Consider the following 20273-nt stretch of genomic DNA (forward strand, 5'->3'; position numbering starts at 1 on the left):
AAAATTGCAAGGGAACTTAAAGATCATCTTAGTTAAACCCCTGCATTTGACAAATGAGTGAATTGAGGACTGGAGAACTGAAGTGACTTCCCAGCATCATCCAGATTGTAAAACTACAGAGCCAGGATTTAAACTAAGGTCCACTGGGTCCTGATTCAGCACTCATTCCTCTGTAGCATCCTCTCTTCCCGACTATATCTCAAATAAATCAAGTGATCCTAACTATTTAGTGGTGAGGGTATATTTTTTATTTCCATAAAATCCTGAGATTGAAGTTGAGGTAGACAAACTGTTAGTGAGGCAGTATGGCATAGCCCAGAGTGTATTGAATTCACAGATGGAATCAATTAATCAATCAACAAGCACTTATTGAATCCCTTCTATGTGCCAGACAGTGTACCAGACACTGTGCTAGACACTGGAATACAAGGAGGAAGAAGGAAACGGCTCCTGCTCACAAAGAGCTTACATTCTAATGGTGGAGCTAACAAGTGTATATATACAGGACAAATGCAAAGTAAATAAATAAAAATCTATACAAAGTAATTAAATATGAGGTAGTTGGGTGGGGAGGAGAGATCAGTAAAAGCTCCATTCAAAAGGTGGTGCTTAGGGGCAGCTAGGTGGCGCAGTAGATAAAGCACCGGCCCTGGATTCTGGAAGACCTGAGTTCAAATCCGGCCTCAGACACTTGACACTTACTAGCTGTGTGACCCTGGGCAAGTCACTTAACCCCCATTGCCCCACCAAAAAAAAAAAAAAAAGATGGTGCTTGAGCTGTATCTTAATCTTAAAGGAAGAAAGAGGGACTCTGAGACAGAAGTAAGAAAGGAGTATATTGCAGACCAAGTAGGACCATTTCAAGGTCACTGAGATGGAAGATAGAATGAGGAACAGAGAGAAGACCAGTTTGGATGAAATGGAGACTATAAGTGGGGAAGTAATGTTCATTGAGTTTGGAAAGATAGGTTTGGGACAGGATGGGAAGGGCTTTAAAGGCTAAATCAAGGATTTTATAATTTATAATTAGAGGCAATGGGAAACCATTGCAGTTGGTTGAGGAAGGGAGTGACATGATAAGATTTGTGCTTCAGGAAAATTGCTTTGGAAGCAATGTGTTGGATAGACTAGAGGGATGAGAGATTTAAGACAGGGATAGTAATGAGGAGACTTTTGCAGTGATCTGGGTGATAGGTGATGAACTCCTGATCTATGGTGGTGTTCAGTCATGCCTGAACTCTCCATGACCCATTTGGGGTTTTCTTGGCAGAGACACCAGAGTGGTTTGCTATTTCCTTCTTTGGTTCATTTTACAGATGAGGGAACTGAGGCAGAGTTAAGTGACTTGCCCAAGGTCACACAGCTAGTTAAGCATTTGAGGCTGGACTTGAACTCATGAAGATGAGTCTTCCTGATTTCAAGCCCAGTGCTCTATGCCCTGTGCTAGGTACCTGATATATGGTGGTAGTTATCTGTAAGGGGCTAAAATTCTAGCTAGTCTGTCTAAAATATCTAATGAGTGGTCACCAATAAATTATAAGCTTTAGCAAGAGTTAGACTTTTTTTTTTTTTTAGTGAGGCAATTGGGGTTAAGTGACTTGCCATGGGTCACACAGCTAGTAAGTGTGTGTTAAGTGTCTGAGGCTGGATTTGAACTCAGGTACTCCTGACTCCAGGGCCGGTGCTCTATCCACTGCACCACCTAGCTGCCCCAAGAGTTAGACTTTTAAGCATTTATTAAGGAGAATAAGAATTTGGTGAAGAGAAAGAGAAAGGCCTAGATTCATCTATCTATAAAAGGGAGAGCACATTTCTAGCTCCACTCTCCACTAGAGTCCTGACGAAAGAGAGTAAGAGAGCCAGCCTTGCCCCTTCTTCCTCCCACAAGCAAACATCACTTCCTGATGCCAAAGAAAAGCCACATGGTTTGCCCTCGGGTGCCTTCTCCTCATGGTGGAGCTTTCCTACAGTAGCTCTCCAGCAGGTGGCGTCATTCCAATCGTTACATATCTAAACAGAGAAAAGGGATCCATTCTGAGAGGTGGTGAGAAGTTAGAAAAGGCAAAATTTGGTAACTGATGAGATCTGTGTTGAGGGAGAGTAAGGAGTAAAGGGTAATCCCATGATTACAGATCTGGAGGACCTGGCTTCATATCCCATCTCTGACAACAAACTATAAGTTATGTGACTATATATACATACATAATAAGTCACTTTATGAACCTAAATTTGCTCATCTAAAAGTGGGGAAAATAATATTTGGACTGCTTACCTCATAGGGTTGTTGTCAAAAAAGCATTTGTAGTGGGGCAGCTAGGTGGTGCAGTGGATAAGGCACTGGCCTTGGATTCAGGAGGAACTGAGTTCAAATGCAGCCTCAGACACTTGACACTTAACTAGCTGTGTGACCCTGGGCAAGTCACTTAACCCTCATTGCCCTGCAAAAAACAAACAAACAAACAAAAAGCATTTGTAAACTAAAACACACTACCTATGTGTGAACTACTATTATAATGAACAATGACAGTCTTATACTGGGTGAATTTGTGAACTTGAGTACCTCCCACTCAGGTCTTCTTTAGCAATGGAAATGTCTATGATAATGGCAGCTACTGCTATCTCTAATCCACCAGATTCCAGACTTTGTCTGTTCAGTCTCTGTGGAGCAACTGTGTACAGTCAAGTATTTATATTAAAATACCAAAGGTAGATAAAGCCCATATTTGTATTTCTACTTTCATTATTTAATTCTTCAATACTATGATACTACGATTGTATTATTATTTTTTTTTTGCAAAGGGGGAAAAATGAAATCTTTCATGATTATTCTTTTTTGCTAAAGAGTTACCATGAGTGATTCCTAAACTTCAGGAAAAGGGCCCAATGCCAGGATGAAAAGGCTGTTAGAACATCATCTTTTACATTTCCTTCCTTGTGGCCTGAGTTAATATTTTTTTAAAAAAAATGAAACTAGAAAAAAAATCACATTATCACCTTCAAAAAAACATTAGTCATCTTGTGTTTTGAGGTATTTGCTACAGGTTACATTTTCCAAAAAATGAGCAATATCTGAATAATACCAAAGCAATGAATGCTATTGATACAGATAGAAAAGAAGTGTTAAGGGCTAAAATTCTAGCTAGTCTGTCTAAAATATCTAATGAGTGGTCACCAATAAATTATAAGCTTTAGCAAGAGTTAGGCTTTAAGCATTTATTAAGGAAAATAAGAATTTGGTAAAGAGAGAGAGAAAGGCCTAGATTCCTATCTATTAAAGGGAGAGCACATTTCTAGCTCCATTCTCCACCAGAGTCCAAAGGAAAGAGAGCGAGACTGAGCGCCAGTCTCTTCCTTCCTCCTCCCACTAGCCCGCGTCACTTCCTGATGCCAAAGAAAAGACTCCTGGTCTTGCCCTCAAAGACCTTCGCTTCATGGGCGGAACTCTTCTACAGTAAGTCTCCAGCAGGTGGCGTCATTCCAATTGTTACAGAAGAAAGAGGAATCTTGTTCTTGACAACATCAATCGAAACCTCACCTGGTGTTTACGGTGCTTAGAGCAGATATCACACTTTCCCCCAAGTACATAGGGCACCAAAGGGAAGTAGGGTCAAGCTTAGAAAGCCCATGTGGCAAAGTGGTCACTCATACTCCTGGTTACTGACAGTCCTCTTATCCCCTTTATGGGGTCTTTATGAAGTTCTCCTTAAGCATAGGGTAACTTTCTACTGGGTTCTTTATAGATTCCTGAAGCCCCCTTTCCCCAATGTGTCTTATTTGTCTTCAATTCCCATGCAGATACTGCCATCAACTGCTGATGTTCTAGGGACACTGTTGTGATGCCCATGGGAAGTCAAAAATCTGCTGACCCTTTGAATTTCACAAAGTCATCCTCTGCTCAAGGGGGCAGAGGGAAGGAGATGTTGGCTCTCTTGTTCTGCCCTTCTCCTTTTTCCCTGCCCTGTATCCAAATGATTTCCCTTTGGAGGCTTCGTTGATGCTGCTTCCACCATTGGTTTGGCCTGCTACTCAAACATCAGCTTCTAAATTAGCCTGCTCTTTAATCCAAGATCCACCAGCCTTGATGGAGGCTTTGCAATCAATTCCAATTACTTTTTGTGTAGCACCATTTCATGTCATCCAGTCCCCTTTATTCCTTCCAAACGGATGAAGGATTTCCTCACTTAGTTTATTGCCCTTGATTGATTCACTTGGGGTATTCTCACCTGATGAAGGTACTAGGATTACAGAGTCTCCATAGCTACTTTGTTCTACTTTGTATTTGTTCTTTGCTCACTTTCAAGTCCACAGAACAAGATGTCCCATCCAGGTTAAACTCATCCATTCTAAATTCACTACCATGCTGTTAATTCAAGCCTTGACTCATACCACCTCCCTCAGCCTCTCTCCTCTGATTAGAGGGCTAGAGGGTAGAGTATCAAGCTCTTCCTAGCGTGTTCCTGTAAAGATGGTAGAAACTGGACTCAGCTCACTCCACTTTGTACCTGCTGCTCTGCCTGGTTTCAATTCAATGGAACAAGATGCCCCCCTGCTAGTTACTCCCTGGTGTCTCCTCCTCCTTATTCCTGACTTCTTTTGTGTTTTGTCTCCCCAACATTATATTGGGCAGCTAAGTGGTGAAGTGGATAGAGTGTTCTGGAGTCAGGAAGACTCATCTTCTTGAGTTCAAATCCAGCTTCAGACATCTGCTAGCTGTGTGACTCTGGGCAAGTCACTTAACCCTGTTTGCTTCAGTTTCTTCCTCTGCAAAATGATCTGGAGAAAGGAATGGCAAACTAGTTCACTATCTGTGCCAAGAAAACCCCAAATCAGGTCATGAAGAATCGACATGACTGAAATAGCAACTGAACAGCAACAACAAAAATTAGATTATAAATTCCCTGAAGGCAGAGACTGTCTCTTTTATTACTTATATCCGAAGAGCTTAGCACAGTCCCTAACATATAATAGCCATTTAATAAATGATTTTTGGATTTGGATTGGATTTAAATGGGATGGGGCGATTGATTCAATAGACCTCCCACCCTTCTATGAGGATTCCAAGAGGCAGAGATGGAGAAAGTGAGTGCATTCTAGGCATGATGGACAGCTCGTTCTGAGGCACAGAGACAGAGGGCAAAATGCTGAGCTTGGGGAACAGCAACCAATCCAGCTTGGCTTTGACAAGGAGTACGTGACAGGGAGCAATGTGAAATAAGTCTACAAAGGTAGGCAGGAGCCAGACTCTGAAAGGCTTTCCATGCCAAGCCGAGGAGTTCATATTTCATCCTGGAGGCAATTTGGATTTAGGAGTATGTCAAAGGAAGGGTTTGCATCAGATGACCTTTAAGTTCCCTTCCATTCTAAATCCATGAGCCTATGGTCCTGTGACCTGAGTGTGAGTTGTAGCTCTGCTGCTTCATAGATTCATGACCTTGACAAAGTTAAACTCCCAGTTTTCTTATTCGGAAAATGGATAAAGCTTGATCTGATAAATGATGTTGTGTTATTTGGAAAACTTAGGCAGCCAGTGTTCTCTTTAACGACCAGTTAAACCCCAAATTGGGAGAACTGGCTACTTGGTCACTGAGTGAGAAGAGTGGGATGAAATATGACCCAGAAGGGAGTTGAGAAACTGACTTCTGATATGACATGAGCTGAAAAGTCACCCTTCTGTGCTCTTAGCCCATCTTTCTTAGATCCCCAAACCCACATACCAATTATGGTCATCATATATGGTATTTCTAACTCTGCCCTCATGAAGGGAACCTTTGGGAAGGTTTGCTTTGCTAAATATTGACAGGAAATAGTTGATGTGATGAAAGAGCAAATACATTCCAATTCCCAGTGGAATGACCGAACCCACTAATTATAGGAATGGTGAATGGCTGGAAGGTAGGAAAATCCCATTTCATTCCCTTCATAATGGCTACATTTATAGTTCATTTCATAAGGGACAGAAGAGAGAGGTTGTGTCCAAAGGATGCCAAAAAAACATCTACTTGTTTCAAGCATTCCGCTGTTTGTCATTGCGAAGAGGTAACCTATATTTGGAAACACTAGAGTGTTTTGATGTTGTGTAAATCCAGTCCCAGAGAGGTTAAGTGGGTTTTCCCTGGGTCACACAGCAATAAAGACAACACTGAATAGAATCCAGACGCAGCAGCTTTTCAGCTCCTACTTCTTACTGCAAGATCACAGAAACAGAGACAATATTACTTTTCCCTTTGTGGCAGCTGCGGCTGCGTCTTAGGCCAATGCGCTTCGGGAGATCCTTGCTGTATTTGTGTGTATGCATGTGCTGTAAGGAGGAAACAGGGCTTTATTGAAATAGCTGGAAGAACTTCAAACCTGCATTTCTCTTTGGAGGCCATATGTTTTCAGCATTGGGGAATGACCGAAACAAAAGCAGACCTGCTTTCTCTATTGACCAGGCCAAGCGCTTAACTCTGACATTCTTTCTGGTTTTGCCTGACACCAGCCAGGGAGTGGAGACATTAGATGGGCTGCTTGGGACTCCATATATCACACCTAAGAAAAAATTTCTTGGCCCGCTGATTGGCCTAGGGACAGCAGAGCATATGGCTTTGTAGGGAAATAGCAGGGACCCTTCTGGTTCTTTAGTTGTGAGATGAGGGCCTCTACTAGAATGTTCTCTGAGGTCGGCATCTAGGGATAGGAGACAATTCACATCAGAGTCATAAGTCCCAGTGTTCTGACTGGACTATTCTCAAGTCTCTCTCTAGACTTTTACAATTTTTTTCAATTCAATTCTGTCATTCCTTAAAGTTTAAAATGCATTGAATTAGACCCCCCCCTCCCCACTTCTGACTGACTCAGTATAATTTACCTAGGTTGGTTAGTCAGTCAACAAGGACTAAATGCTTACTATGTCCTATGCTAAAACTGGGAATACAAAAACAAGCCAAAAGAAAGACAGTCCCTGTCCTTAAGAAGATTATAGTCTAATGAGGGAAGAGGACAAGTAAAGGGGAGCTGAAATGGGGTGGGAGGGGAGGAAGGTGAGGTGGGGTGGGGTAAAAGAAGAAATCTGGAGTTCAGCCTAGTGAGAAATAAAGAGATGGTGGGCCTGAACACTCTCCTTAAAAGGAGGTTCTGGGAGAAGCTAACCATCCAATCAGAGAGAAGGGTCCCAAGGGCAAAGGATAAATTCCAGGACTGAGGTAATCTTCCAGGCCAAAGAGGTTTCTGGGGCATAGTGGAGAAGCCAGGGAAGTGTGGCCTGGTGAGAAATGAAGGTTGTTTAGAGCAAAAGAATGTTTGGCATAGAAAAGGAGAAGTGCAGAGAGGAAAAAGGGAAGGTTGGAGGGCAGCCTGGAGGTTTTACTGGGTCACAAATGGTTGGTCTGGAGAACAATTTAGAACCTCAGTCTTTGGAACGATAGAAAACATAGTGGAGTAATAAGAGCAAACAACAATAATACCACGGCACTTTAAGGTTTACCAAGTATTTTCCTTTTATCAATCGCTTTCTCAGCAGATAATGCAAATCTTATTGTTCCCATTTTATAGAAAAGGAAACTGAGGCTCAGAAAGGTGTTCAACATTCATTCTGTTTATATCTAAAACACATTGTTAACAATTGATGTGGGTTCAATTAGATCAAGCCCATTCTTGGGGACAGAGAGGTGGGGAAGAGGAGAAATGGAGTTGGAGACAATTACATCTCTGAGTGTAACCCTTGACTCCAAAGGAATTTTTCCTAAGAGCAGCCCATATATTTCACCCTTCCTTCTTACCCATGATAGATCCATTTGTAATAAGCCAAGGATTCCGCCCCCCACCCCACCCCCTCACACACACTATATACAAGCACATAGCCCTTAAGATATACAGACCATTGTGTGATTGGGCTATTATTGTCTGGATAGAACTAACCTTCAGGGTGCATTTCCCTTAGGCCACCAGGGACCCACTGGATGGCAAGGAAGTGGACCAAAGAGCATAGTCTTCATCTTGTATCTCTTCCAAATGAGTGAGTACAGTCATGTGGCTTGTATATTATTCAATAAATGATGTGGCTGGGGTTTTTTAAGGTGAATATGGTTGCCTTTTTATTTTTTAAAGAAATAGAGGTCCTTAAAATCCAGATCCTCATCGACGGACACATCAATACTTTCCATTTGGTTTTGAAGGACCTTTTCTATTTGATCCCAAAGCTATGTGACTGGGCTTTTGAAAGGAAAGACTGGAAAGCTCTTTTTTTTTTTTTTTTTTTTTTTGCTGGGCAATGAGGATTAAGTGATTTGCCCACAGTCGCATAGCTAGCAAGTGTAAAGTGTCTAAGACTAGATTTGAACTCAGGACCTCCTGAATCCAGGGCCAGTGCTTTATCCACCTTGCCACCTAGCTGCTCCACTAGAAGGGTCTTAACAAGCATCTTCAGTGTCCAAGATGAGACTCGTGAGGGTGTGTTGTTTAAAAATCTAAATGTGGGTTCTAATCTGTTCCCCGCCCCCAGTCTTGGGGGGGGGGGGGGAAGCTGGCTAAAATCACTAATAAATTCAGCAAGGGTTTAGGCTTTTAAGGATTTATTAAAGCTTGGATCTATGCAGTATAGCCAGAGAGACAGAAACCTTTCCTTTCCTAGCAGCCCATGTGAAATCTCTCACCACCAAGCTGATGTCCCGAATGACAAGGGGGACTCCTGTTCTCCCTCTCTGACCACGTGCCTATTCCTCACCAAAAAGAGGCTCCTTCCCTCAGCAAGCATCCACTTCCTAGTTCCTCCCTCCCTCCCCAAAAGGGGAGGTCCTTCAAGTGCATTGATTGAGAGTGATCTCTTGCTGATGTCAGTAGTACTCCACCTCTGAGAACAACATCACTTAGGAGCCAGCCAGGTGTGGTCTACATCCAATCACCCTTAAGTAGGTACTTAGTCAGTTTCTCATTCTCACCCAATTCAAACGATACTAAATTAATCAGGTGGCACCCCTGAGCATCTGCCAAATTCCATTATTTTATCACAAGGAGAATAGAAAGGTAGACAAGGGTGGAAAAGCAGGGTACGGTTCCATCTTGAAGATGCCTCATTCCTTTATTTTCTAACTCTCAATTGATTTTTTTACTCTTCCAACACTCAATTGATTTCTTTCCTCTTACTGCTACCCATGATAAGTCAATTGGGGCAGTTAGGCAATGCAGTGGATAGAGCAATGGGCTTAAAATCAAGAAGACTCATTTTCCTGAGTTCAAATCTAGCCTTAGACACTTATTAGCTGTATGACCCTGAGCAAGTCACTTAATCCTATTTGCCTCAATCTGTAAAATGGACTAAAAAGGAGATAACAAATCACTCCAGTATTTCTGCCAAGAAAACCCCAAATGGGGTCATGAAGAGACTGAAACAACTGATTTCAGTGCATTCTGTTGTCATCCCTTGATTTCCATTGATTTTCTATTGGCTCATACAGAGCTTCTATCCTGTAACTCCTCTTAGTTTTATTTTCATTGCTGTAATTCAGTATAAAACTGACCATTAGGCTTCCTATGGTTTGCTTTTGAGACCCGATGAAGTTAATTTACGACAGTTTTGAGACCATAGTAGTTTTTCTAAATGGTCTACTTGGCACACAGAAGATAGCTATGTTGCTGAATTCATTCCTATTTCAGGCAAACTGTTATAGCTAGTTTATCAGGTCTTTTTATATGGCAGCATGCATAGTATAGGGATAGGGAGAGAACTGTCTTAAAGTCAAGAAAATGTGAGTTCTAGTCTTGCCTTTGACACACATTAGCTGTGTGACCCAGGGAAAGTCATTTCGGAGGACAAAGTCCTAGACTTAGAGTCAAGAAGACCTGAGTTCAATGTAACAACAACAACAACAAACAACATTTCCCTAGTGCTTTAAGGCTTACAAAGTGCTTTGCAAATATTATCTCATTTTATCTTCTTAACAACCCAGAACAAGTCACTTGACTAATGTCTACCCCAGTTTCCTCATATATAAAATGAGTATTTTATAGCACCTACCTCCCAGGGTTGTGGTGAGGATAAACTGAGATAATATTTGTAAAGACCTTTGCAAACCTGAAAGCATTATAGAAATACTAGATTTTTAGAAATTCTTATGTAACTTCTCTGTGCCCCAGGCAGTTTTCTAAGACTCTTAAATTACAGAACAGCTGCCAGTCGGCATTAGGAGAAGGTGTTCCCTCACCAGGGAGCTCCTACCACTGATGAAATCATAGGTCCTGTCCAGAAAAAAGGAAAGGAAGAAAGAAAATTACTTGGCACTGTTTGTTGTTCATTGGTTGGTTTATTTTTAAGGAAATTAGTGGGCTCCATACAGGTTAGTTTTCCCCTGTGTTGAAGGTTGGAGTTCTTCAAGTCAGAAGTGTGGTCCCAGGATTTTCTCTTGCGACAGCTATTCCCATAACAACACACCGTAGAACTGATTTGAGATGTCTTTGGGGACCATGGCCTATTGCTGTGTAATAAAAGCAGATGCAGGAAATATGGCTCTGAGTAGAGCCTTATGGCTTGCACATGCTGTGTTTCGAGGGGAAGGGGGCTGATTCTTGTGGAAACCAGGACTCCAGCTTGGGTGTGCTAATTTGTCAGTTATTTATGTGCATGGGAGAAGCAGAGGAATGTTAAATGCCATAAATTTCAGATCTAGTACCCACCTACTTAACAGCTTAAAAAAAAAGCATCAAGGGGCAGCTAGGTGGTGCAGTGGATAGAGCACTGGCCCTGGATTCAGGAGGACCTGAGTTCAAATCCAACCTCAGACACTTAACACTTACTAGCTGTGTGACCCTGGGCAAATCACTTAACCCCAATTGCCTCACCAAAAAAAAAAAAAAAGCATCAAGATGGGATCACATGCATCTAGACTACACCAGGGTGGGAGTACTTGTAGGCAAAAAGGAAACTGAGCCACAGGTGGTTTTGTACAATATGGAGGAAATACACACACATACACACGCGCGCGCACACACACACACACACACACACACGTGGAATAAGAGGGGAAAGATGGCTTGTGACAATTTCCTTGTTGCAGACTGGTCTTTCAAATGAGCTTTATTATTCAGCTGTTAGAGAGTGAGGCTTTAAAACAAGGTGAAAAGGAATGTTCTTTTCTTAATGAGGCCAAAGGGCAGAGATTATAGAAGGGCAAAAACAGAAAATTCTAGACATCTGGGCAATTAATAGAATCAAATACTATCTATAAGCCAATACAACTTCCTGATAACATTCAATTCAATGAACATTCATTACGTGCCTACCGTGTGCAGAGACCTGTGGAGATAGGGGGTATGTATGTATGTATATATGTGCATATATATATATATATATATATATGTGTGTGTGTGTGTGAATATAAATATATATTGTGTGTATATAGAGAGCATGTGTGTGTATATATATATATATATATATACACATACATATATATGTGTGTGTGTTAAGTAGGTATTACTCTATCTTGATGGAGCATAGAGGCTAGTAGAAGTACCCATGGTTCTATAACCCTGACTAACTGGGAGTGAGTGGGAGGTGGTAAGGAGAGTAAGAATATGTTGATTTTTTTATTATATTCTTTTTTGTAACTATAATTAAAATCCGCAGTCTATAGGATCTATTCCTTATGAAAAAGAGACATGATGTACATTGATTCATCATCCTAAGATAAGGAAGTATTAGAGCCAGCAGTTGAGGACATGGAAGTGTGTGAAGTCATTGGATTTAAGGTGTGTTTGTTATCTCTGCTCTGTCAATTGTTGTTAGTTGTTCTTCATTCTCAAAGAGGACCATGACCAATGTCATGACTTGCACTGGATTGGATATAAGTGAGGCAGGGCTGTGCAAAGTAACCAGTCTCTCTTTACCCTCCAGAGCCATCTGGGTCCAGTGGCAAGATATGTTCTTGGGATGACTGGAGATGGTCCTGGATGTTTAAGGCAACTGGGGTCAAGTGACTTGCCTAGGGTCACACAGCTAGTAAGTGTCTGAGGTGAGATTTGAACTCAGGTCCTCTTAACTCTAGGGCTAGTGCTCTATCCATTGTGCCACCTATCTTCCCAGCTTGGTCACTTAATGAGGAGTTAGAGGAAGCTGTAAATGAAAAGAAATTTAGTTTGGGAAGAAGTGCCATATTATGAGAAATATGGGGACTCAACTCTGAAAGACTATGCTTTGAGCATTTTGGGGACCCTAGGTCTACAAAGGATGGAACTGAGTTATTTCACTGTCAAAGTCTGAGCCAACCAGGAAGATGTGACTAATAGAATTTGTTTCAGGAAGGCCAGCCAGAAGAGAGAAGACTAAGCAGAATGAAAGAGATCAACATCTTGAGGACCAGACTAGATGTTGTTGTTATTTGTCCTTCATTCTTAAAGAGGACCATGACATCAGGGTAATGTCATGACTTGCACTGAACTGCATTTAAGTGAGGCAGGGCTGTGCAAAGTCACCAACCTCACTCTCTCCTCCAGAGTCATCTGGCTCCAGTGGCAAGATCCACATCAGGACAGCTGGAGATGGTCCTAGATGTTTAAGGTAATTGGGATTAACTGTCTAGGGTGACACAGCTAGTAGGTGTCTGAGGTGAGATTTGAACTCAGGGCCTCTTAACTCCAGGGCCAGTGCTCTATCCACTGTGCCACCTCGATGCCCACTGGGGACCAGACTATAGATACCAACATATAAATAGTAACAGACAATGAAAGAAAAAAGCAGTTAAGTGCTTGGCATGGTACTAAATACAAAAGGGAACTAGGCCCTTCAGGACCTTTTATTCTAATACAGAAGATATTATATGCAGGAGATGAGGGGTGTGGGGGGAGAAAATTTGGTATGTAGGTCACAGGCATCAGTCATTCAATCAATTAAGGAGCATTCATTAACTGCCTATTATATACTAGGGATTCTGTTAGGTGCTAGGTACATAAGTACAAAGGATGAAAAAATGCCTACTTGTGAAAGGAGCTCACATTCTAATGGGGAAGACAACAAGTACATATATATGTCTGTATACATACATACATACACACACATATATATGTCTGTATACATATATATATATGTATGTATATATGCAAAACTATTTAAATACAAGGCACCTTAGCGGGAGGGCACTGGCATTTGTGGAAGTGAGGAAAGGCTTCATGCAGAAAATAGGGCTACAGTTGCATGTTAAAGGAAGAAAGGGACTTTGAGGCAAAAGTAAGAAAGAAGTCTGCAGAGATATGAGTGTCAGCCAGGGCAAAGGAACAGAGATGGGGAATGAAGAGTCAGGTGTGAGGAAGGGAGCAAAGGCTAGTTCGGCTGAATCACAGAGTGCAAGATGGGGACAATAATCTCCAACAAGGCTGGGGAGATAGGTTGGGGCCAGGTTGTGAAGTGCTTTAAAAACTAAACAGAGCTTATCCTTTATCCTAGAGCAAAAGTAAGCCACTGGAATTGAGTGAAGAGGAGAGAGAGCCACATGGTCAGATCAGCACTTAAGGAAAATTACTTTGGCAGCAGCCTGTAGGGTGGACTAGAATGCTGAGAAATGTGAAGCAGGGAGACCAATTAGAAGGCTGTTGCAATAATCTAGGCGAGAGGTGATGAGGGGCTGGACTAAGATAGTGGCCAGGCGAGTGGAGAGAAGGGGTCAGATGTGAGAGATATTTTGGAGGTTAAAAAAATGGCAAGATCTGGCAGGTGATTGGATATGTGGGGTGAGGCAGAGAGGAGAGCGGAAAATGCTGGGATTGTGAATTTGTGAGACTAGAAGGATGGTAGTGCCTCTAACACAAATAAGGAAGTTTGGAAGACGGGGAGGTTTGAAGGGGAAGATAAGCAGTTGAATTTTCAGTAATGTTGAATTGGAGTTGTTTTGGGGATATCCAGTTGGAAATATCCAAGAGCCAGTCAGTGTTGGTGGACTAATGCTCAGGGGAGAGGCTATAGGTGAATATAGAGATCTGAGAGTTATATATATGTACAGAGATGGTAGTTAAACTCATGGAAGCTGTTAAGGTTGGATAGAGAGAAAGAGAGAGACAGAGACAGAGACAGAGAGAGAGATAGAGACAGAGAGACAGAGATAGAGAGAGACAAAGAGACAGAGACAGAGAAACATAGACAGACAGAGACAGAGACACACAGAGAAAGAGACAAAGACAGAGAGACAGAAACATGATGAGAGAAACAGAGAGAGACAAGAGAAACAGGGACAGAGACAGAGAAAGTATAGGATTTTTAATCCGGGGTCCATGAAAACTGTTTTTACCTTTTTTTTTTTTTAGTGAGGCAATTGGGGTTGTGACAAAACTGTTTTTAAACATTTTGATGACTCAAATTGGTTTCCTTTATAATCCAAAGTATTTTATTTTACACATTTAAAAAATCATTTTGAGAAGGGCTCCATAAACCTTATCAGATTGCAAATACAAGATAATACCAAAAAGAATAAGAACTGCTTTTAGAAAGGGCCTAGGACATAGCTCCGTGTAAAACCCAGGTAGGGGATGCGATATTGATAAGCCAGGAGAGGAGATGGAGCAGAAACAGTTAAAACAAGTAAAAGGAGAAACAGAAAAGAATAATATTACAGTAGAGGAGAAGAGAGCAGCCAGCAGTGTCGAACACAGTAGATTAGGCTAAGAAGGGCTAGTGAGTTGATCCATAGGACATTTGATTGATATATCCAAGGATGTATTGTTTTGATTACTGTGCCCAGAGCAGGGGGTGGGGGGAGATGAAGAAATGGTAAGATAGCTCCTGTGGAGACCTGATTATGTCTGATCTGGGGATGGCTGGATGTCGTGGTTAGATGAGTTATCACTCACTCACTCATCAGGTCAGGTCAGCTGCCCTAGGGCAGGAATTCCAAAACTGATTGAAATAACTGTTTTAGGAATTAGGAGTTTGGTTTCTGGAGGTTTGGATTAGAAGATGCTAGTTCAGGAAAAGAGAATCAGTCAGTGGCAAAGCAGATGGCAAACCGCTGGATGGGATGGGAAGCAGAAGCCTGAGACCTGACATTTGAGAGAGGAGAGAGCTTTGGGTTTCATATAGGGAAAGGAGAAAGGGGGGAGGGAAGTAAAGACATCCCCAGGTCAACTACTAGTGTTTTCTAGGGTGAATTGTCCATGGATGACCAAACTGAAAAGATGGGAGGTCAAAGGTTACCATCAAAGATCCAAGGTCCCCATTGCTATATCAGGAAGTGGGTAAAGCTGATTCAAGAAAACTTGCCAGACAGGGCAAGGACAAAAAAGCAAGGATAGGAGCAACACCAAGGTGAAGATTGGCTAGTAGGAAGTTAGGCAGGAGGGAATCTCAAAAAAAGGAGCCCAACACACACTTAGTACAAAGATTAAGCTATGAGAACTGCAGCTTGTAAACCTCTTTTCTGACCTGCTGTGGCACCTTCCTTTTCATTTATTTATTTATTTATTGTGAGGCAACTGGGGATAAGTGACTTGCCCAGGGTCACACAGCTAGTAATTGTTAAGTGTCTGAGGCTGGATTTGAACTCAGGTCCTCCTGAATCCAGGACCCGTGCTTTATCCACCATGCTTCCTAGCTGCCCTGGCACCTTCCTTTTAAGTATCTCCTTGTGACACTTGTCTTCTTTGAGAACATCTAAGAGGATGGTGTGTTGTTTTCAGAGAGCAAAGGCAGAAGTGGTAATAGAAAAGAATCACATCCTTGGTCATCTGGCAACAAAGAATCCAAGAATCAGAAGGGAGGTGGTAATATCTAGAACCCAGCAAATGGTGCTAGCTGGCCAAGTCCTGAACTACTTAGTGCACAAATGAAGTATGGTTGCATAGGAATGCTGGGAAGTCATCAGTGTCTCCTAGCTCCCCAGACCAGTATCTTATGCACTAGACCCTATACAACATCCTTAGAAACTTTTAGATGTGCTCAGGGTCAAATCTTGTTCCTGGAAAAGCAATTACATTAATGCATAGGATCCTTGGTCATAGGTTTAGTGCTAGAAGGGATATTGGAGATTATTAAATGGAATTCCCTCATTTTACAGATTTGGAAACTGAGTCCTGGAGAAGTTAATGGATTTGCTCAGCAGATAGTAAATATCAAAGGCAGTCCATTTTTTTTTTTTATTGTGTCTCCTAGCTACATTCAGGCTTGCATGCATGTAGACAGACAGACAGGCTTAACCTAAAAGCTGGATTTATGGGGCAGCTAAGTGGCACAGTGGATAGAATGCTTGGCCTGTAGTAAGGAAGACCTGAGTTCAAATCTAGCCTCAGATACGTATTAGCTGTGTGACCCTGGGCAAGTCACTTAACCTTGTTTGCCTCAGTTTCCTCATCTGTAAAATGAGCTAGAGAAGAAAATGGTACACCATTCCACTAACTTTGCCAAGAAACTCCAAATAGGGTCACAAAGAGTCAGATAGGACTGAAACAACTGAACAGTACAAAAGTTGGGTTTTAATTTTGCCTCTAGCACCAGTACTGTGGCAGCGTGATAGAGTATCGCTTTTAAAGCACCAGATTTCAAATATAGACTTGAATCCCTATTCTACCATTTCCTACCAGCATTTCCTTGGCCAAGGTACTTCATTTTTCTGGGGCTTATTTTTCTTACCTATAAATTGTAAAGGTTAGAGTAGATAATCCCTAAGGTTCTTTCTGAATCTAAAATCCTGTGATTGTAAAAAGGGACCCTACTGTGTTAGATCCTCAAAATGAAGGAGGGCAGCCAGAATATTGACAAGAACTGGTTGTTGTTTTTCATTCTTTGTGACCCCATTTGGGTTTTTTTTGGGGGGGGGACAAAGATACTGGAGTGGTTTGCTGTTTCCTTCTTCAGCTCATTTTCCATATGAGAAAACTGAGGCAAACAGGGTAAAGTGACTTGGCCAGGATCACACAGCTACTAAGTGTCCAAGGCCAAATTCGAACTAGGGTCCTCCTCAGGTTGGGTTCTCTATTTACTTACCTGCCCTTGATCTTTATATTTACCAGAAAGCAAATCTGTCAAGGCAACAGCAAGGATCCCAGATTTATCATTTGCCTGCTGAGGGCCACAGAAAAGTCAAATATATTTTGCTTTGAAGCATCACCCTTAAGAAGATAGAATACAGGTAACTTTAGATTAAAAGGGGGGAAAACCCTCACACATAGTATATGATGCTCAGCAACACAGAAATGCAGAAGAGGAGGAAGTAGAAATTCATTAAGGAGACAAGTCTAGGATAAGATCATAGCATTATAGAAATGGGGATGTGGGTGAGAGTTTATAGAAGTCATCTACTCCAAACCCCTCGATTTGCAGATCAGGAAACTGGCTCACACAAAGTGACTTGTCCAAGGTCTACCTGTGTGGAGGTAAGTGAGAGAGCTCAATTTGAACTCAGGCTCTCTGATTCCAAATCCAGTGTTTCTTCCTTCAGAAAAGGAGGAGAAAGGATGGTTTCTTAGGGGGATAAACCTGTTTCAAGTCACTCTCCCCTGAGCTCCCAAACAGAATACCCATCAGACTGGTTGCTTCCTGGGGGAAAAAAAAAATCTCTTCTCCAAGAGCAAAAGAAGTCTTTGGGGAGGGAAACAAGTAACTCCTTGAAACTATTAGTAGTCTGAACAATAGCTTTACACTGTGAGACCAACCCAACCTTGTGGTCGTAAATATCGAAGCTGTTGACAAACGGTTTCCCACCTTGGGACCTGGGTCCTGTGGCTGCTGCAGCATCACGTGGTCCCTCCATAGCCCCGGGGCTTGGCCTTGGAGCCAAGAGCTCAGGCACCTCCGAAAGGCTTGGCAGGCCCAGAGTTACAGGAAGGGAAAAGCTCCAGTTTCACTTGAAGGAGGGGTGTGTGGGGAAGGGGTGAAAGAATGGTCCCTTTCAATGCAAACAGATGCAATCTGGCTGAGAGTCAGTCAGTTTTTAAAAACCCGAGTGGTCCAATAATGTTAAAAAATCTGCACAGATTCAAAGCTGTATTTTAAATACTGCACAAGTGCAGATAATAAATGTGATCGTTTTTCCATCCCCAAGTAAGGAAAGAGCCAGCCCCACTCCCAAACCGTAGCACACAAGTAAAGAGACAAATGTACATGTGAACGTAGACATGCTTATGCATGGATTTATGTGTGTGGACATATATGATACCTGTCTACACATAATGTGTAGGCTTGTTGTATTCACAACTTAATTTGTGTATAATACAAAGATATATAGTCTGGAGATACACACACGTGTGTGTATGTATATGTAATACATATTACATGTATGTTAATATGCATAGTAATGTATGTAATATCAATACATCTGTCATGTGTATGTTGAGAGGAAGGTGCTTTGTAAATAATATAAATTATATATATATATATGTGTGTGTGTGTGTGTGTGTATGAAACACACACACACACACACACACACACACACACACACACACACTATTACCAGACTTCAAACGGTGTTATAGCTAAACTGGCCAACTCTCTATATTCCCAGTGCTAGACATTCCATCTCCCACCTGACAGACCTTTGCCTAGGTTGTCTCCCTGCTCCCACCCATGGTCTGTAATATACTCCCTCCTCAACTCTACCTCTTAGATTAGGGGCCATCTCTTTCTTCCAGGAGGCCTTTCCTGATGCTCCTAGTTTTTAGTGCCCTCCCCTGGCCCCAAATTACCTTGTATATATTTTCTTTTTCTTCTTTTTTTTTTTTTTTTTGGTGAGGCAATTGGGGTTAAGTGACTTGCCCAGGGTCACACAGCTAGTAAGTGTCGAGTGTTTGAGGCCAGATTTGAAGTCAGGTCCTCCTGAATCCAAGGCCGGTGCTCTATCCACTGTGCCACCTAGCTGCCCTCCTTGTATATATTTTCAATTTATTTACTCTTACCTGGGTATATATTGCTCCCTCCCCCTCCCCACTTCCAACAGAACATAAACCCTTTTTGGGCAGGGGTTATTTCATCTCTGTCTCTATATCCCCAGGACCTAGCCCATTGCCTGATACATATGAAGCGCTTAATAAATGCATGTTGAATGGGCAGCGCCCAGCCCAGGTAGTCAAAGGGTATGGACAAATAAATGCCTGCTGCTGAAATGGCTGCTTGGCTTGGTTCTGAGTAGGGCCACGGCAGGCAGTTTCTGAGAAAATTAATTACCTTTGTGATCCCCTAAGAGAATGAACACTGCCATTGTTATTTTAGAAACAGGGCTAAGTAAGCTAAGTTTCCAACAGCTCCTTTGGTCATTGGGGTTTTAAAGCAGAATGGCATTTGCTGCTGAGGTCTCAGCTTAGGAAGCGAGTCGGGGGTGGGGGTGGTTCACTTCACAATGGATAAAAAATGACATGACAGATTAGAACCCTGGGCTTTTGCGCAAAAAATGGCAAGTTTAGAACTGATATCTGGTGCTCTTACATATCCTCTCCTTCTTCCTGCCTCAACTGCTCATCTTCTGTTGCTTGGGCCTGTCCCGTACCTCAGAACTTTGGCAATTGGGGGTGTCCAGGTAGGGGCATAGCCCTGGGAAAGGCCCTGGTGCACATGGCTCAGGAGGGAAGCAGGGAGGCTGGACTGTCAGCTTGGAGGGAAAGCTTCATAAATCTGGTGGTCTCCCATCAGCCCCTTGAGGATTGCCGTCCACCTCATAAAACTACTACTTAATTAAGTGCAGTACAGTACCCACGGCAGGCTCAGCTCTGTTCTGCTCTGTAATGGGGCACATAAACGTGTTGCTGGGCCCTGCGGGTCAGAGTGGAGGCAGGAAGTGAATGCCAAGGTCATCAGTGCAGTTCTGGAGCCTGCTTGGACAGAGAGAAAAATCAAATTTCCAGTGGTGCCCGGGGTTCCCAGAGGGAGTTGGGAACCCGGAATAAAAGCCAGAGTGGGTTGGATTGTCCAATGATTATTCATTTTGGCTGGGGGATCACAGGACCATAGATTTAATGACAATAGCCCACATTTACTCACCTGGCAGACTCTGCGCTAAGAGCTTTACAATTATGATCACATTTAATCCTCATGACAACCCTGGGAGGTAGGTGCTATTATTATCCCCATTTTACAAATGAGGAAACTGAGGCAAAAAGAAGTTAAGTGATTTGCAAAAGGTCACACAGCTTGTAAGTATTTGAAGCTGGATCTGAACTCAGGTCTTCCTGACTCTGAGCCCAGTGCTCTAACTACTATGCCAAAGGCTATATAGTCCAAGCTCTTTACTTTACAGATGAGGAAACCGAGGTCCAGAAAATTGCCCTAGATCTCTAGTGGCAGGGGTTCAAACTGGGGCTGAGATATATATATATATATATATATATATATATAC

Source organism: Dromiciops gliroides, chromosome 1 (genome assembly GCF_019393635.1).
Source record: "Dromiciops gliroides isolate mDroGli1 chromosome 1, mDroGli1.pri, whole genome shotgun sequence".
Lineage (NCBI taxonomy): Eukaryota > Metazoa > Chordata > Mammalia > Microbiotheria > Microbiotheriidae > Dromiciops > Dromiciops gliroides.